The sequence below is a fragment of the Myotis myotis genome, unplaced genomic scaffold (assembly GCF_014108235.1).
Source record: "Myotis myotis isolate mMyoMyo1 unplaced genomic scaffold, mMyoMyo1.p scaffold_m19_p_5, whole genome shotgun sequence".
Classification (NCBI taxonomy): domain Eukaryota; kingdom Metazoa; phylum Chordata; class Mammalia; order Chiroptera; family Vespertilionidae; genus Myotis; species Myotis myotis.
In genome coordinates, this window is record NW_023416357.1 from 66,850,272 (window position 1) to 66,870,744 (window position 20,473).

At 42.7% G+C, this 20,473-nt stretch overlaps 1 protein-coding gene across 1 annotated transcript in view; it reads left to right on the forward strand.

Annotated features, from left to right (window-relative positions):
- DCP2 (decapping mRNA 2) overlaps positions 1–20,473 on the forward strand; it is a 97,756-nt gene that overhangs the window by 10,681 nt on the left and 66,602 nt on the right. The window contains exon 2 of the mRNA XM_036308053.1: positions 3,172–3,291. The gene's annotated coding sequence lies outside the window, so the exon portion shown is untranslated. The remainder of the gene's footprint in view (positions 1–3,171; positions 3,292–20,473) is intronic.

A 20,473-nucleotide genomic window follows, 5' to 3' on the forward strand; every position in this document is an offset into this window, starting at 1 on the left:
CTGCCAGTTTTAGTCCCGATCCTACAGGATCGGACATCCCCCAAGAGGTCCCTGATTGGAGAAGGTGCAGGCTGGGCTGAGGGAACCCCCCCCCGCCCATGCACAAATTTCATGCACCAGGCCTATTATATATATATCAGACAGGGTTAATAAGTTTATATAAACAATTATTTTTATTCTTTCTATTATTTTACTTTTTTCCAATTGTTAGGAACAGAAATAGAATACTGGAAACTAATTCTAATTATAAGAAATATTAGTCATGCTCTGTTAACCATGATGGTTCTGTTCTGATTAGAGAAAGCACATTCTAACTTCTCTGGGAGTTGTACTCCTTGGGACATGGGAACTAACATTGGAATGCAGCCCATCCTCCTTTCCCGAGAACTGCCTGTCATTATGGAAAGATTTACAACTTCGTGGGCGAAACAATTTAATCCAGGAGACACATGCTCTTTACAACCCCAGCCCCCATTACCTATAATCTGGTCCTGGGGCACCCGGAGGCACCTGCCTTCTGTGACCCCTCCTCCCAGCCCACATGACTTGTAACCTGTAATGATTATCCTATGCCCACTTTCCCATACCTCTAATTCCTACTTTCCCACATAATTTTTGTCCTTCTACCCAATATAAGCATCTGGATTATGGTGGGGGTAGAGCAGATTTTTGTGGATGACCTGCTGCTCCCCATACTGCCAGCAGTATTGGAATATATGATTCAACCCTGTCTCTGCTTAATTGGCTAAAATAGTGACAGGCAACCTGGACCCCTTGGTTGTCTGGTACACAATTACAGTTGACATTTAATTGTATATTAGTTTCAGGCGGGAAATTTATATAATTTACAAAGTGATCCCCTGATAAGTCTAATATCCTTTTGGTGCCATGCAGAGTTATTAGAATATTATTGTCTACATTCCCTATGGTATACTTTTCATCCCTGTGACTATTCTGTAATTCCCAATTAGTACTTCTAAATGCCTTTATCTTTTTTACCCAACCCCCTAACCTCCTTCCCATCTGGCAACCATCAGTTTGTTCTCTGTATCTATGAGTCTGTTTCTGTTTTGTTTGTTCTTTATTTATTTATTTTTTTAGATTTCACATATAACTGAAATCATATGGTAAGTTGTCTTTCTCTGTCTGAGTTATTTCACTTAACATAATATCCTCTAGGTCCATCCATGCTGTTGCAAATGGTAAGGTTTCATTATTTTTTATGATCAAGTAATATTCCATTGTATATACTTACCACCACTTCTTTATCTACTCCTCTATCAATGGACACTTAAGTTGCCTCCATATGTTAGCTATTGTAAATATCTTTTTGAATTAGTAGTTTGGATTTCCTTGGATAAAGACTCGGAAGTGGAATTGCTGAGTCATAAGTTAATTCTATTTTTTAATTTTTTGAGGAACTTCCATACTGTTTTCCATAGTGGCTATACCAATTTACAATCCTACCAGCAGTGTACAGGAGTTCCCTTTTCTCCACATCCTCACCAACACTTATTGTATGTTGATTTATTGGTGATAGCCATTCTGATGGGTGTGAGGTGATATCTGGTGGTTTTAATTTGCATTTCTCTGATGATTAGTGATCTTGAGCATCTTTTCATATTCTATAGCATCTGTCCTCTTTGGAGAAATGTATATTCAGGTCCCCTACACATTTTTTTAATTGGATTGGTTTTTTGTTTTTTTGGGGGGTGTTGTATGAGTTCTTTATAAATTTTGGATATTAACCCCTTATCAGATGCATCATTGGCAAATATGTTCTTCCATTCAGTAGATTGTCTTTTTGTTTTGTTGATAGTTTCCTTTGTGATGCAAAAATTTTTAGTTTACTGTAGTCTCATTTGTTTTGTTTTGTTTTTCTTTTGTTGTCCTTGCCTGAGGAGCTATCTCAGAAAAAATAAACCTAAGAAAATGTCAGAAAGTTTACTGCCTATGTTTTCTCCTAGGAGTTTTATGGTTTTGGGTGTTCTTTTTGAGTATTTAATTTTGAGCTTATTCTTGTATATGGTGCAAGGAAGTGGCCTAGTTTCATTTTTTTGCATGTATCTGTCCAGTTTTCCCAGCCCCATTTATTGAATAGACTGTCTTTATACATTGTATAGCTTTTCCCTCTTTATCATAGATTAATTGATCATATAGGCTTGGGTCTATTCCGGGGCTCTCTTATCTGTTTTATGCTAGTACCATGATAGTTTTGTTTATTTGTTTGTTAATCCTCACTGTGGCATATTGATTTTCAGATAGAGTGAGAGTGAGGGAGGAGGAGGGGGAAGAGGAGGAGGAAGAGGAGGAGGAACCAATGTGACATCTATTGGTTGTCTCCTACATGAGCTCGACAGGCTGGGATGGAATCTGCATCCCAGGTACATTCCCCTGACTTGGAATCTAACCCTTAACCCTTCAATCCGAGGGCTAATGCTCTATCCACTGAGCAAAACCAGCTAGGGCATTTTTTTATATTATGTTTATAACCAGGATAAAATCTGGCTATAAAAAGAAAAATTATATCACTAAAAAACATGTGAGACAGCATTTGGCTTAGGTCTTACTGTTAAATGGTGGATTATTGCTCCTATGATCTCTGTCCTTTTGCAGTCTGCAAATTAAAGTTAATATACTATATCTTTTGCCGAAACCGGTTTGGCTCAGTGGATAGAGCGTCGGCCTGCGGACTGAGAGGTCCCAGGTTCGATTCCGGTCAAGGGCATGTACCTGGGTTGCGGGCATATCCCCAGTGGGAGATGTGCAGGAGGCAGCTAATCGATGTTTCTCTCTCATCGATGTTTCTAACTCTCTATGTCTCTCCCTTCCTCTCTGTAAAAAATCAATAAAATATATTTTTAAAAAAATAAAGTTAATATACTATATCTTTGTAACTCAAAATATGCGCTATAATATCAATATAATTATTATATAATCTATAACTATATATTTAAAGTGAATTGTGACTGCATTTAGGGTTCCTGTTTTCAGATGAGATGAAGCTTAACTTTTGTGGTTTTATTGACTTAGATAATTATTTCTAATAAATGCAGCAACATCAGGACAAACTGAAGCTGCTGCAAGAGGAAGAGATTAAAAACCACAATCATTTCTTGCCTTTGTTGTTATTACTGTAGGTGGTGAGATTGATTTTCTTTTTGCATGCAGAGAAGCGAGCTATAAATGAACCTTCCAAGGTGAACGGAGGGAGAATGTCTTTCCACGCCACCTTCTGCATTCTCTGGCTTCCACTTTGTTATGCTGCCTGGCTACAAGGAGAAGGTCCTGGTATGTCCAATCAATTTTGGCTGAATTGGGGCATTTGCTTGCATACCCTCACAGCCCTTCCATGCTCTTTCTCCTCTGGGAATGTATACTTGTCCACTCTTAATCTCATTTTCCTTATAAAATCTGCTCTCAAAAATGTTGTCCTAAAGTGTCGCTTTGGCCCAAGGTGCAAACAGGGAACAAACCTTAAGGCAAAGTGAGGACTGGACTGACCAAGTCTGGGAGGTCTGTGGAACTTGACCTAATATCAGCTGAAGGGGAAAGCTCCCCTATCTCTACAGTCGTGAACATGTAACAGTAGTAAAAACAATTTTACTGTATAAATTGTGACCCTGTGGGTGTGGGTGTTCTTTTATGCCTTTGTGGGTGTCGCCTCTATGTATCAGCCTTTGGCCTTGCTTATGTGCCTCTATTCATTTCTCTCTCTTCATTTTCTTCCTTTTTTCCTTATTTTTTTCTCTTTATTGACCATAATATTAAAAAAAGTGTTACTTTATCAAATAAATACATCTTCTATATATTTTATGTTAAGAGTGAAACTCAGTTGTCACTTAATTAGAGGTTTGGGATCACCATACTTTACATTTCTTTATAGCACTTACTGCTAACTGTCATTGTCTTATGCATTTATTGGCTTATCTCTCCCAGTAGAGTGCAAACTCCCTGAGAACTGGACACTTGGTCTTGTTCTCTGCTGTACCCCTATTGGATCCACTCTGTTGCCACACCAGAATTTCTCCATTTACCCTGTCCCAATCCCAATCCTTTCCCTTTCACCTAAAAGTAACCACATCTTGACTTTTATGGTCATTTCCTTGCTTTCTCTAAAGTTATATCACCGAGGTTGCATCTCTAAACCCTATAGTTTAACTTACTTTAAAAAATACAGACATATTTTAAGTCTCTTCCAATTTTTTAAGCACCCCTCCATTCTCCTCTTGCTCTATCTTTTTCTTTACAACTTAGTTCTGGAAGGAACTGAGTTGTTTGATTTGACTTGTAGAGTTTCCCACATCTAGATTTTTATTCTTATTTTTTGGTTAATCCTCACCCAAGGATATTTTTCCCATTGATTTTTAGAGAGTCAAACGGAGGGGGAGTGCTGGGGTCCAACCCCAGCAGGTCCAGGGGTCCCCAAAGGTGTGGACGGAGTCGGCAAAGAAGGAATGACACGGAGACAGCGTTCAGTTGATCAGCAGCCTTGCCAGGATCTCCAGCCAAGTTCTGGTTCGGTTCTCTCACTAGGTTCTCCAGCCAGGTTCTCCAGGTTCTCCAGCCAAGTTCGGTCGCCAGATTCTGTAGCCAGGTTTTGTCTAGGTTCTATCCAGGTTCTTTTGCCATGTTCTCTCGCTAGGTTCTGTCTCCAGTTTCTGTCCAGGATCTTTTGCCATGTTCTCTCCAGCGAAGTTCTTCTGTCTCTAGGTTCTGTGTCTAGGTTCTGTCTTCTAAGTTCTGTCTTGTTACATCTGTATTTATACCAGTTGATTCCAATCCTATCAATCTCTATTCCAAAGGTTAGGGCGTTTCTTATCTCCATTCCAGGGAGTAAAGATTATGTAGCTTAAGCATGATTGTTCGTAGTTAAAGTGATTAATTACCCGCCTGGCACTTAGTTAAGAGGTTTTATTCCCTCCCTAACTTCAGGGGAAAATCCCTACCTGGGGAAACAACCTTTCTCAGAGACCTTGGTTAAAACACATAGTGCCAAGAAGGTGAGCAAACATATTAAGAACAGTATGCCATATATGCCAGGTCCCTTGAAACAGAAAGCATGGACCGGCTCCCGGCAGGGGAGAGACAGACATGATATGAGAGAGACACATCGATTGGTTGCCTCCCACATGTGCCCCAACTGGTGTCAGGGATTGAGCCTGCAACTGAGGTATGTGCCCTTGGCCGGAATTGAACCACGGCCCTTCAGTCTGTGGGTCAACGCTCTATCCACTGAGCCAAACTGGGTAGGGCCCCATATCTAGATTTTGCTGATTGAATTCCCATGTGATTTATCTGGTTCTTATGTGTTTTTTATAAATTAGTAATGGGATTATGGACTTGATCAGATTCAGGTGTAATTTTGAGACACACTCCTTTGCAGGTGGCATGTAGGAGACATGTATAGCTAATTGTTCCTTTGTGTGTGCTGTTGGCAGCCATTGATAAATTAATTCATTAGGAGTTGCAAAATGCTGATATTTGAGTTTAATTATTCTTAATTTATTGTTGGTGAAATACTTCCATAATGAAGCACTTCTCCTCAAGTTCTACTTGTTTACTTTGTATAGGAAAGGCAGAATAAATGTTTGATGACAACACAATTTTAGATATAGAAAATATGAACAATAACTGTATAAAAATAAAAGAACTTTCCTGGCCGGGTAGTTGGTTAGAGCATTGTCCCAATAGGCTAAGGTTGTGGGTTTGATCCCCAGACAGGGCACATACAAGAATCAACCAAGAGTGCCTAAATAAGTGGAACAACAAAATAGATATTTCTCTCTCTCTCTCTCTCTCTCTCTCTCTCTCTCTCTCTCTCTCTCAAATCAATTAAAATAAAACAAAAGAACTTACTAACCATAGATCTACAATGAGAGATCTATTAAAAGATGTATTTCAATGAGAACAATAAACCCAGAGAGAAGAAATTAGATGCAAGAATAAAAGTGAGCACAGAAATTGATAAATTAAGTGATAAATATAATTGACTATTACTTTAAAATATAATTTGAGGGTTAAAAAAACAACCTGCGAGTACTTGAAAGGTTGTTAAAACATATTTAACTTTGTGTCTTGTTCAGGAGGAAGAAAAAAACCTTGAATAACTTAAGACTTTGTAGAAAAAATGTAAGATAATATGCATGTTAAAAATTAGAAATACAATGCATAGGTTCGAAACCAACAAAGGAGGAGAAAAGAATATAGAAAACTTCATGAGTCCCAAAGAATTAAAAAGAAAAAAAGGAGTAAAAAGCAAAAAGGAAATAGGAAATAGTAAACAGAAGACCCAAATTAGATGGTAGAAATAAATCCAAAGATACCAGGATCACTATATGAGTTCATTGCATAGACCTCATTTACTAAAAGATAAAAAATATCCCATTCGATTAACAAGCAAATAAACAAAAACCATCCAGACATTTGAAAATAAAAGGAAAAATATGACAAGAACAAATGAAAAGAGAGAGTATGCAGAAGAATAATAGTATTTAATGTAATTAATAGCAAGCAAATGGAATTTAAGATTAAAAACATCATTTCAGATAAAAAATAAAACTCTTAGATAAAAAGAATAATTTACCAGAAGATAGAATAATCAAGAACCAAAGGATGATTAACCAAATTATAATCAAGTGGGAAGATCTTAACACCATTTAACTAATAGATCAAGCTGACCAAAAGAAATGAAATTAGTGAGCTTAATTGAATGAATATATAACAAAGGGATCAGAACTTCCCACCTGGTGGGGCACCAGATATTGATCCCCTATGCCATACATCAATCAGAGCAGGCAGGGCTTGGGTCACTGAAGTCTGTGCACTATGATAGTCTACATTAACACTAGTCATGAGAGGATGTGAAAGAAATGGGCACCTTCATGTATTGCTGGTGGGTGTTGAAATTATTGTAACCATTTTGAAAAGCTATTTGGCTTTATCAAGGTTGAAAATATGCATATCCAGCAATTCCACTTGTAGGTATATACTGTAGAGAGACTATTATGTATATGTGCAAGAACATTTGAATAAGATATGAAGATATGAATAAGAACACTTCTTGCAGCATTTTTTTTTTGAACCTGGGAAAAACTGGAAGTAACTTAAATGTGCATCAACAGGAAAATGGGTTTACTGAAATGAAATTCTAGATAGTTAATAAATGACCTAGAGTTACCATATAGACATGAGATAAATTAAAAACATGTATTGTAAAGAGAAGAAAAAGGAGGTCACAGAATGATAAGTAGAATATGATAGCATGTAAAACGTAAAACATGCATGCACAGCAATAGCACAGGTCATTTATAGATACATATTATTATGGTAAAAATAGGAAAAATGCGCGGGAATGATATACAACATTTATAGAAAGGGAGAAAGATGCTTCCAATACTTTAGAAATAAAAGCGATGACTTATAGGGTGAGTACCATATTCTATCAATCTACTTTAGAATATGGTTAGGCTTACTTATGTGAAGTTTATACAAGTCTAAGAAAATAGTCTGTAGTTACTAGAATGGCACATGAAGGTATCTGCTGCCAGTTTTCAGAATAGCTGCAGTTTTATCATCAAGGCAATAATCTATATTCCCTGGGAAACCTGGCAAATGGGAACCACGTGTTGGTTTTCTCCAAGGTGTCCTTCACTTCATTTGTGGTTTATAAATAGTACACACGTTAAGTCAGGTTTGCATGGCTTAGGTCGAATTAATCAGTCAACAGCTGCACCTTTATTGAGTGTTATATCTGCAAGGCTCTGTAGAAAATTTAAAATAAATATGAAATATTTCCCCATACTCAGCCTTAAATCTAATTCTAGAGACAAGACAAACAGAGAATAATACAAAGCCAAATGTGGACTAACTTGTATGCCATGTGTTATAAATGTAGAAAAGCTGGAGATCAGGATGAGCTCTGATAGCAGTTGATAAAGCTGCTGTGAAGCGAAGACTGAGCTGGGCTTTACTCTGGTGCAGAGATGGAATTTCTAAGCAAGACTTTTCTTAGTTTGTGCTCCTGTTCCAGATGTGAGGAAGCTTGGTTCCCATCAACCATTGGTGCTGGATTGAAAAGCAGCTCAACTCATAAACACTGGTGTAGTGTGGAACGCTGGGGTTCTGTGAGTGCTCAGCTCTTTCCCTGCCCCAGCTCTCTACTAGGTTGAAAACTGAAATGAGAGTAAGGATCAGGCCATCCCTCTTTCTGTGCCCCTCAAAGTTTGATGTAACTTATGGCAAGTAGCAAAATGCCATTCAAAGATGCAAAAGTAAAAACAAGCTTATTGAACACAGACTGAGGTTTAGTAGATATGAGTAGCCAGGATTCAAAGGGCCTGTGCATTGGAAAGTCAGACTTGAAGTCTGTTCTCGAAATCTCTCCCATCCCTTTCTTCCCTTTGTGTCCTGTATTGTGTGGCTTCCTCTCTTCATGCCTCTTGAACTTATCTCAAAACAGCAGCCCTGCGCTATCAAAACTTTACATGCACATTCCTTTTGTTTGTGAACATCCATTTCTTGGAATTTACACTCCAGATATACTCACACAAGTTTGCAAAAATAAATGTAGAAAGATCTTTGAAAAAACACCCAGAAGCTATCTAAATATCCACCAATAAGGGATTACTTAAATAAATTATACTATATTTATGCAATGATATATGTGGTAGATATTACTGTGTTCACCAATGTTTCTTGATCCCTTCTCCGTCTGAGTGCAGGGAGGAATACCCTTCTCTGCCCCTTTAAGTTGGGCATGCCGATGTGATCCCCTTTGGTCCCTGAAATTTGAGAAGCATTTTCAGAGCCCATATGAGACCTCCATGCTCTCTTCTGGTGCAGCAATTGTAGAAACACACACTGGAGGGAGAGTCACGAGACAGAAGCAGCCAAGGCACTGGGCCTTCTTAGAGAGGACAGAAGACTTCACACACACAATAAACAAACATTTGTTGTGTAGACCCACCGAGATTCTGGTCTCGTTTGTTATCATTAGCATAACCTAGATCATCCTGACTGATACAGTATATTGTGCAGCCAATAAAGCGAATGACATCGATATATATGTACTTGAATAGAAAATGTCCAAGATGTTAAGTGAAAAAGACAAGGGACATAACTTTATATAGAATTATTTGATTTGTGATTTTATAAAAGTGTTATCTACAGAAAGACTGAGGAACTCTTCTACATTAAAAGAGTATAGGCTTAGAAATATTTTTAAACTGTAAAATAGAGTTATCTCTGGGTAGGGGGATGAGTAGATGAAACTGGAATTCTGGGGTAGGAAAAAGACTTTTACTTACCTTTGGGTACCCTTTTATTCCATTTGAATTCTCCAGGGATAGTCAATGTTGTTTTCAGACACAAAGCTTTGAGGTAATGTGTCTGGCAGTAATAGATAAATTAACAAAGATGAATATTAAAAACCTAGCAACAGCTTTTTACCAAGATACAATAATTGGCTAATAACTGCTATGGTGGGTGGCAATAGAGGTGAGTGCAGGAGAGGGCATGCTGTACATTACATTTGGAACAGTCCATTGGGAAAACAATCTGGTAGTTAGTTTTAAAAGAAAAAATATGCATATCTTTGCCCTGGTAATCTCACTCCCAGGAGTCCTTAGAAATAAAGACACTAGTACATAAGAACAGGCATAAAAGACTTTTATTGCAGCTTTTTCTGTAGTGACAAAAAATTGGAAGCAAAGTGTATGCCCATCAATAGGGAAATAATTGACTAAATGGTGGTACAGTGAGGCCTTGACTTACGAGTGTCCCGACTAACGAGTGTTTTGAGATACTAGCTGTCTCTCAGCCGATTTTTTGCATTGAGTTGTTAGAGTAATTTGAGTTAACAAGCTCCTTAACGGGCTCCTTAACGAGCTCGGTCTCCAAACGAATTAAACTCGTAAGTCAAGGCCCCACTGTATATCCACATCATAGACTATTAAGCAACATGGACTACTACATGTTTTTAAAAATGAGTGAGCTCTCTATCAATTGACTTGGAGAGATTTCCATAATGTATTTTTACAAAAAGAGGAAATGCAGAGAGTTTTATAACGATCCTTTTATTTTGTAAAACAGGGAAGAGTTAATACCCATGTGTTTATATGTTTACCTAATTAAGAGAGCAGGGAGAATGTGTGTGCAAGGACACAGAGGTTGTTAATTTGCTCAAAGTAAAGGAAAGGGGGTTACTGGGGAGAAGGAAAGAGAGAGGAGGTCAGCAAGATAGAGACAGAAGTAGGGCAATGGAAGTAAGCAATGATAAGCCTAGCACCAGAGCAGAGTGGGCTTATGTTTTGCAAGTAAAACTTTACATTTCTGAAAACTAACATATGTTTTTGTATCGCTTTTATGGAGCTCTGGTGGCATGGGTGTTTTACCTAAATTAGGGATGCATGCTGTACGTGCCAAGTTTAGCAATGCAGATTCTCTTCTGTAGAAAATTAAATAAACAGATTTTAATGTAGGTACTGAAACAAGGCCAAAACAGCAGTTCTTTTGAAACCTGGCAGTCTGCCTGTTGGTCATTATTTGCCATTCTTTCCCAAATAAATACTTCTAAAGAAATGGGACTCAAAAGCCAGAGGTAGATAATTTTTTAAAAAATTGATTTTAGAGAGAGAGGAAGAGAGAGAAACATTGATGTGAGAGAGAAACATCGATTGGTTGCCTCCTGCACATGTCCCAGGGATTGAACCTGCAAGTTGGGTATGTGCCCTGACCAGGAATTGAACCTGAGACCCTTCAGTGCAAGGAATGCTCCAATCAACTGAGCCATACCAGGTTGAGGTAGATAAACTTTAAGACTTATATAATTTTTGAAACTGCAAATTTATGGTGCACTTACCTCACTGTTATGAAAATAATGCTATCTATGACCAAATGTAAGGAAATTAATCCATTTTTGCATATTAATAATAATATGGCTTGGACTTTTTAAACATAAAAAATGCATACATTATGTATTCCCAGAGTAAGTCCTTCATTGATTTGCATGAATTTTTTATATTGAAAGTTAGGAAAATTCACTTTTAGAAGTCTTTTAGTAGTAAAAACAATGAAGTTTATTTAAGTGAAATCGAGGGCATTTAATTTTTGCTTCAAAAAAAGAAATCTCTTAATAAGACTGTCTGTATGTGCGATGAAATTTAATGTAGTAATGCTCTTCATGTACATTTGCAGTCTTTGAGGGGAAAAAGCTTTAGGACAAAGGAATAATATCCTTCAGTGATATTTCCAACATTAATGAAAATCTGGGTTTAGTCCGTAGTGGGAGCAGGCAAAAAACTAGAACCAAGAGAAGTGGGCCCTGCCCTTTACCCAGCACCACTTCTCAGAGCAACAAAGGCCAGATGTGGATTAGAACAACTACCAAAATCTCTTCAAATGGAACCTGATCTTTTATTTCTGTGTCTGTGACTCAGACAGTGTAGCCCCTCACCCAACAACCCCCTTCCAGTTCCACACCCCTCCTCAAGTTCTGGTTCTGCTTAGGACCATCCAGACCTGGGGGTTCCGACTTGGCCTCCTGGGTGCTGTTTGACTTGCCACTCACTCTCTCAAATGACTTTGATCTGGAACCTCCCCTTCTCCTTTGCAGGGCCTCACGTCAGCCCTAACAATGCTGACGGAAAGCTCCATGGCATGTGAAACTGTAACCTTCAGGTTGCTTGCACAGTGGAATTGAAATGAAGCCTAAGTGAAGTGACTTTTGAAGGTTAAAGGTCCTCCTCGGAGACACTGCCAAGAAGATGGCTGCTCAGTGTGTCTCCAGTCTATGGGAATTGGAGAGGCAGTGCCAAATGCTACATCTCCGTTCTCTTCCAGGCTTTCCTCTATGTCTTGTTGACTCATTGTTTTTCTAGAGACGTGACTAATGTTAGCCAACTGTCTGATTCAGCCCTTCCCACTTGGACTTATGAGGCAGTTTTCTGCAGATATCACATTTCATTCATGATATATTGATTTTGTTAGTGTAATTGGAGTGCTCTCAAGTTCTTCAGGTATCAGAGGTCATTCTTGTTTAGGGCCAAAGTAGTGGGGCCTACCCTCCCATCTCCACCCCCAGGTCACCCTCTGGCTTTGGACTGCTGCTCCACTCCTGCCAACCATCTGTTACTCTCTTACAGCTTTTTTCATGTCACTCTTCTTTCCCAATAACCATGCACTCAAGATGTAGGTATAGACCGCTTCCATGATTCCCCAAAGTACAAGACCAGACTTAGTGTATTAGTCAGGATTCAGGACTGCAAGAGGCAGACAAGATGGTGTCAAAGAGTAACAACACCATCAGTAAAAGAGAAAGTCCTGGCTGAGATAATGAAAAATCCAGGGGCTATGCATGGTTCAATGCTCCATGGGATTCCAGGGCTCAAACAGTATGATCAGAACTGTTGGTTTTTATTTTCATCTCTTACCCCGTTTCCTCTCTTTTGGCTCCCTTCTCAGGCAGGCTGTTGGAGTGAGAAGGCACAGGATCTCCCGGCTATGTTCTTAGCACTACCACGCTGAGAAGAAAAAGGCAATTCTGTCCCAATAAGTCCAGCAAATATCCTAGCATTGGCTCTTTTGAGCCTGGCTTGGGTTCTTAGCTTATCCCTTAAATAATCATTGTGACAAATGCTCTAAGAGTTGGGGGCTAGGGTGAAGGGGTTGGAGGTGAGGAATTAAACCCACCCAAATGCATGAATGAGAGTGAGAAAGAAGTACTCCTGAAGGAAAATAGCTTCATGTTACCAGAGGGTAAATGGATACTGAGAAGGAGAGGAAGGAGAGGAAGAGGGAGAGGGAGCGTACCTTGGTTGCAGGCTCCTCCCCAGCCCTGGCCCTGGTTGGGGCGTGTGCAAGACTCAACCAATCAATGTTTCTCTCACATCAGTGTTTCTCTGTCTTTCCCTCTCTCTTCCACTCTCTCTAAAAAAATCAATGGAATAATATCCTTGGCTGAGGGTTAACAAAAAAAAAAGAAGGAATGAACTACTGATGCAACAACATGGAATACTCTATAAAAGCATTATGCTAGCCCTGGCCAGTATGACTCAGTGGTTAGAGCATGGGCTCAAGCACCAAAGGGTCATGGGTTCGATTCCCAGTCACAGGCACTAACCTGGGTTCCAGTTTTGATCCCCAGCCCCAGCTGGGGCACATGTGGGAGGCAACCAATTGATGTGTCTCCCTTGCATCAATGTTTCTCTCTCTCTATGTCTCTGTCTCTCTCTTGCATTGGTGTTTCTCTCTCTCTCTCTCTCTCTCTCTCTCTCTCTCTCTCTCTCTCTCCTTCCCTCCCTATCCTTCTCCTTCCCTCCTTCCCTTCCACTCTTTTTTTTTAAAAAAAATATATTTTATTGATTTTTTACAGAGAGGAAGGGAGAGGGATAGAGAGCCAGAAACATCGATCAGCTGCCTCCTGCACGCCCCCCACTGGGGATGTGCCCGCAACCAAGGTACATGCCCTTGACCGGAATCGAACCCAGGAACCTTGAGTCCGCAGGCCGATGCTCTATCCACTGAGCCAAACCAGTTCTGGCCCCTTCCACTCTTTCTCAAAAAAAAAAAAAAAAAAAAAAATCCAGTGGAAAAATATCCTTGGGTGAGGATTAACAAAAAAAAAAACAAACAAAAAAACAAAAGAGAGGAAGGCCTGGTTGGTGTGGCTCAGTGGTTGAGCATCGACCTATGAACCAGGAGATCACAGTACAATTCCTGGTCAGGACACATACCTGGGTTGTGGGCTTGATCCCCATTAGAGAGCATGCAGGAGGCAGCCAATCTATGATTCTCTCCTATCATTGATGTTTCTATCTCTCCCTCTCCCTTCTTCTCTAAAATCAATATAAATATATTTTTTTAAAAAGAAAAAATTTTTTTTTAATCAAGAGGGAGGAAGTCCTTTCTTCCTTCTCCTTCTCCCGTTAACATTATAATCTCCTTTCAGCTTCACTCAAAGGAAGAGAAAATTTTGCACACTTCCACAGAGCTATTTACCTTCTAATTTTCTCAAACTCTTCAGTCTGTAATTATTTCAGGCCCTTTATTTTATACTAGAGGCCTGGTGCACTGATTCATGCACTGGTGGGTCCCTCGGCCTGACCTGCGCACTCTTGCAATCCAGGACCCCTTGGGGGATGGTGGACTGCTGGTTTCGGCCCAATCTCCACAGGCCAGGCCAAGGGACCCCACCAATGCACGAATTTGTGCATCGAGCCTCTAGTATGCATATAAGATCTTTGGTTAATTTCTTCCTGCCCTCCCCCCTCCTCCCTTTCCTCTGAGATTCATCAGTCTGTTCCATGTTTCCATGCCTGTGAGTTGAGTGTCTGCCCCCTGGTGGTCAGTGTGCATCATAGCTACCGGTCGAATGGTCGAACGGTTGAACAGTCACTTAGGCTTTTATATATATAGACTAGAGGCCCGGTGCATGACATTCGTGCACTGGGGGGTGTGGGAGTCCTTCAGCCTGACCATCACCCTCTCCAATCCGGGAGCCCTCAGGGGAGCCCTCTCCAATCCGGGAGTTTCTGTCTGTCTTTACAATCATATGAGCGAATTGTCTGAGACCCCAACTCAGTTTGGTTTGTTGCTCACAGAATAGTAGAGGCTTTTTTTTTTTTCTTTGCTTCATTGGTGGAGATTTCCTAGAAGTTTTAGGATATCTTCCCTTTAATTTTTCCTAGACACTCTGATTTTACTTATGTCTCTCACCTTTGCTTTCCCTCCATCCCCTATGGCAACAGTAACTTGCTCCAGGCTCACTTTGCTCTAGTGTCTAGGATATCCATCTGCCACTAGAACTACGATTCCCAGCATTCCTGGTGCTCCCCGTGCTCTGGGCTTCCGCTTCCGGTCCTGGGGCTGCCACCAGAACTATTATTCCCAGAATTTCTGGTGCTCCCACGCTCTTGGTTTTCCCTTCCTGCTCTGTCTCCTGCCCATGGCCTCCCACTCTGCCAAGTCCTCCAAGCTGCCAGCTCTCCCTCTCTGCTCTCCGTCTGGCGGCTTGGGGAGCCAAGTTCCCCAAGCCGCTCCACTCTCCACCGGCTCTCCCGCTCTGCTCTCCACCTGGCGCCTGTGTATGCAAATTAACCTGCCATCTTTGTCGGGTTAATTTGCATAGTCATTCCTGATTGGCTGGTGGGCGTAGCGGAGGGATGGTCAGTTTACACGTTTCTCTTTTATTAGATAGGACTAGAGGCCCGGTGCACAAAAATTTGTGCACTCGGGGGAAGGGGGGTCCCTCCGACCGGCCTGTGCCCTCTCGCAGTCTGGGACCCCTTGGGAGATAACGACCTGCTGGCTTAGGCCTGTTCCCGGGTGGCAGAGGGCAGGCCCAATCCCTAGGTGCAGCCCCTGGTCGGGCTCAGAGCAGGGCCGATAGGGGAGTTGGGGCGCCTTCCCCTGTCATGCACAGAGCAGGGCAGATTGGGAGGTTGCGATGCCACCCTCAGTCACGCTCAGGGTAGGGCCGATTGGGGGGTTGGGGCACCGCCCCCTGTCACACTCAAGGCAGGGTCAATGGGGAGGTTGCGGCGCCACCCCCTGTCATGCACAGAGCAGGGCCAATCGGGGTTGGGGAGCTCCCCTGTCATGCACAGAGCAGGGTCAATCAGGGGGTTGGGGAGCTCCCCCGTCATGCACAGAGCAGGGCCAATCAGGGGGTTGGGGCACCGCCCCCTGTCATACTCAGGGCAGGGCAGATGGGGAGGTTATGGCTCTACCCCGTCACACACAGAGCAGGGCCCGTGGGGGGGGGGAGGGGGGATTGGGGCGCCGCCCTCTATCACCCATAGAGCAGGGCCGATCAGGTGGTTGAGGCGCTGCACCCTGTCACACCCAGAGCAGGGCCGATCAGGGGGTTGGGATGCCTCCACTATCACACTCAGGGCAGGGCCAATGGGGGGGGGAGGGTTGGGGCGCAGCCCCCTGTCACGCACAGAGCAGGGTGGATCAGGGGGTTGGGACACTGCCCTCTAACACCCACAGAGCAGGGCCGATCAGGTGGTTGGGGCGCTGCCACTCTCTCTTTTTTTTTTTTTTTTAAATATATTTTTTTATTGATTTTTTTAGAGAGAGGAAGGGAGAGAGATAGAGAGCCAGAAACATCGATGAAAGAGAAACATCGATCAGCTGCCTCCTGCACATCTCCCACTGGGGATGTGCCCGCAACCCAGGCACATGCCCTTGACCGGAATCGAACCCGGGACCTTTCAGTCCGCAGGCCGACGCTCTATCCACTGAGCCAAACCTGTTTTGGCGCGCTGCCACTCTCATACTCAGGGCAGGGCCAATGGGGAGGTTATGGCTCTACCCCATCACACACAGAGCAGGGCCCGTGGGAGGCGGGGGGGGTTGGGGCCCCGCCCCCTGTCACACACAGAGCCGCAGGGCGATCAGGGGGTTTGGGCGCTGGCCCCTGTCACGCTGATCCCGGTGCTGGGAGGCCTCACGGCTCTGCTGATCCCGGTGCTGGGAGGCATATTACCCTTTTACTATATAGGGTAGAGGCCTGGTGCATGGGTGGGGCCGGCTGGTTTGCCCTGAAGGGTGTCCTGGATCAGGGTGGGGGTCCCCACTGGGGTGCCTGGCCAGCCTGGCTGAGGGGCTGAGGGCTGTTTTCAGGCTGGGACTGAAGCTCCCAACCGCTCCTTTTTTTCTTTTTTTTTCTTTTTTATTCTGGGCCAGCTTTAGCTCTGAAGCCTCTGCTGAAAACAGGTTTCTGGCCTTTGTTTACCGTCTGTATTTGATACAATGTTGCGGTCTGCCTGGCTGAAGCCCCGCTGAGTAAAGCAGGTTTCTGGGGGTTTTTAGCTTCTATATTCGCAACATAGTTGCTGAGAGTTGCAGCTGAGAGGCCGGCAAGTCAGGCGGGGAACGTTGGAGTTCTCCGTCACTGAAGCAAGCAAGCCTCCCTGTTCGCATCAGCTGCCTGGCTGCCGGCTGCCATCTTGGCTGCCAGTTAATTTGCATATCTCGGCCCTACTCTGTGAGTGACAGGGGGATTAGCCAATGGGAAGGGTAGCGGTCGTACGCCAATTACCATGTTTCTCTTTTATTAGTGTAGATGATCAAAAAGCCTATTGAAAATATTTCTCCAAATCCAAAGAGCAGCCACAAGCCTCAAATCAGAACTGCCTTTGCCTGTGTGAGCTTGGACTGCTGTCTACATATGACAGAGAAAACCTAATATCATAGCTCAAACAAGCTAGAAGTTTCTCTCTCTCTCTCTCTTTTTCTCTCTCTCTCTGAGGAAGGAGTAAGAAAAGCCTGCCACTTTCTTAGAGACTTTCCAGAGGTCCTAGGCTAGGAAACCCTCTGCGTCCATACTTGCTACATCAAATATACTGTGAGAAGGGCCAGGACATATAGGCTTTTACATGAGCCATTTAACTCAGAGGAAGAAGGAGAACAGGTGTTGGAGGAGGCAGCTGGTGGCAGTGATGGTATCTGTCACATGGAAGGTGACTTCCGGCCATCAAGGTGGCTAACACTGACTGCCCTGCCTGCCCACCGGCTGCTTTGGCCCTGGAGTTACGGGATGCCTCTCTGCTATCCAGGCCACTTCTCTAAATCCCTATTTGAGCTTATGTTCTGCTACTCTATCTAGGGTTCCTAAAATGTAGTCAGTATAATTTTAGGAATATATGAGACAGTATGTTTGACAGCTCTGAAAAATAGGTTTTGGTAACTTTAAGCATCTATCCTATATAATAAAAGGGTAATATGCAAATTGACCCTAACAGCAAAACAACTGGGAATGACTGGTCACTATGACACACACTGACCACCAGGGGGCAGACGCTCAATGCAGGAGCTGCCCCCTGGTGGTCAGTGCACTCCCACAGGGGGAGCTCTGCTCAGCCACAAGCCAGGCTGATGGCTGCCAGCATAGCGGTGGTAGCAGGAGCCCCTCCCGCCTCCTCAGCAGTGCTAAGGATGTCTGACGGCAGCTTAGGCCTGCTCCCTGCTGGCAAGTGGACATCCCCCAAAGGCTTCCAGGCTGCCGGAGGGATGTCTGACTGCCAGCTTAGGCCCAATCCCCCTGGGGAGCAGGCCTAAGCAAGCAGGTGGACATCCCTTGTGGGGTCCCAGACTGCGAGAGGGCACAGGCCGGGCTGAGGGATCCCCCCACTGAGTGCACAAATTTTTGTGCACTGGGCCTCTAGTATATTATAAAAGGCTAATATGCTAAGGGTCCAACCATCCAACCGGTCACTATGATGCGCACTTACCACCAGGGGACAGACGCATAACACAGGAGCTGCAGAGCTGCAGTGACTTGGCAGCAGTGATTCTCTGGTGACGCACCCTGAAACCAGAGAGGAGGGAGCCCAGTTCCTTGCGGGCCACACGATTCCACCTTCAGCCGTGGGTGGTTGTTGTTGCTGGGGCACTGTTGGCCCTGAAACTGGTTTACTGCACACTTGCGTTTGTGTTCCACATCTTGTACAATAGCAACTTTGCAGAGTGCCCTCTCACACTCTGGGACCCCTTGGGGGATGTTGGAGAGCCAGGCCAGGCTGAGGGACCCCACCTGCTGGAGGGGGGCTCACTCTGCAGATGCCCTTCGAGCCACGGCGCCACCCCCAATGCTGCTGGCCCGGGAGGGACCCTGGGAGGTTGGCTCCAGGGCATGTCCGGCCTGTCTTACCGAGTTCCACCCTGCCGGCCACCTTCTAACTAATTTCCTTTCAATGTGCACGAATCCGTGCACTGGGTCACTAGTTTGTTAATAAGCTCCTAAGCAAAACTGAGGGGAAGGCATGTAAAAATCATGGAAAGCTCTTCATTTGAAATATGTGATAAATATTACATATTCCACACACCAAGAAAGAAAATACTGGCTATGAAAGGCAACATGAAGGATCCTTACGGTGATGAAAAGATTGCTTGTGTCTTGACTGTGTTGATGTCAATATCCTGGTTGGGATATCCTGCTATAGTTTTGGGAAATGGTTACATCAATCAGATCTTTCTTCTTATAACTAGATATGAATCTACAATTTTATCAAAGTAAAAAGTTAATTTTATAAATAGCTAAAAGCATATCATTGTAAATTAAATCTCAGTAGACAGAGGGAAAGGCTGCAGAGCAAGATTGCAGAGTGAATATTGGTTGGCAATACTGCAGTGACCACAGAATAGAGGAGAGAAGGCCAACTTTAAAGGGGAAGTTTTCATTATGTGGGAAAGGGCTTTTTTAGAGATCTGTCTTTTAACCAGAAAATAATGTAATTACCTGAACTCCTTAGAAATGGACTCCTGCACATGGCAAAAGCCTTAGTTTTCAAGACATGGTCAGCAATATGATATAAAATTTTTAAATGGAAAAAAGGAATGGACACCTTCTACTAGTAGCTGTAATGCCTAATTTCGGAGTTTTGATTTTTGGTTTCATTGTATATCTTGGAACAATTAGGGCTGCCAAGACCTATCACAGGTGGGGCCTCTGTCTGGAGGTTGTCTAAAACCCTATGGACTATAATCCCCTATAAGCCCCCCATGTGGACTCTGGATTAGAGTTACAGGTCTAAACTGACCATCTGATTTTAATAAGGAGTGATTGGAAAAGTACTGTGGATTTGCTTATTGTTTTTCAACAGAACCTCTTCTGTTAAAGAATTCAGTATGAGAGATGCCATGAGACAAACAACTTTCCCAATTAAAAGTTTACAAGGTCAGTTAAAGAAAGAAAAACAAACCAGCGTCCAGCATGCTTACTGAACAAAATGTATTCAAAGATTCAACATAGTAATTAGTATTTGTTAGTAATTTAGTTTCTAAATTGTAGTCCAAAAAATATCCGTTCATCCATGGACAGGGAATTAATAAGAGTTTTCTTAAGAACTGTTATACAGATTATATTTCTGATTTTAAAAAATTAAGAAGTTCTTTTCAAAAACAAAAAATCCTGAAACAAGTTTCATTTTCCTGATTTGCCCCTCATAGAAACAAAGGTTGTTTACAATTAGATTAGAGCTTTTTTATTTGGGTCTGAGAGCTTCATTTGCTCCCTTTCAATTGCCTCCTCCCATTCTGGGCAAAACTCATCAGAGCATGGGAATTAGACAAGACAAAAGAGCAGAAAGGGGAGGGCAAAAGCCCTAGCTTGTTTGGCTCAGTGGATAGAATATTGGCCTACAGACCAAAGGGTCCTGGGTTTAATTCCAGTCAAGGGCACATATCTCCATTGCCTTGTTGGGCTCCTGCACGAAGCAACCAATCGATGTGTTTCCCTCACATCAGCATTTCTCTCTGTCTTTCCCTCTCTCTTCCACACTCTCTAAAAATCAATGGGGGAAAAAAGAAACAGACAATATTCTAGAGTTCCATCATTTTTATATATGCAATATATTTATATATAATACTAGAGGCCCAGTACACAAATTTGTGCACCAGTGGGGTCCCTCAGCCTGGCCTGTGGGATCAGGTCAAAACCGGCTCTCTGACATCCCCTGAAGGTTCC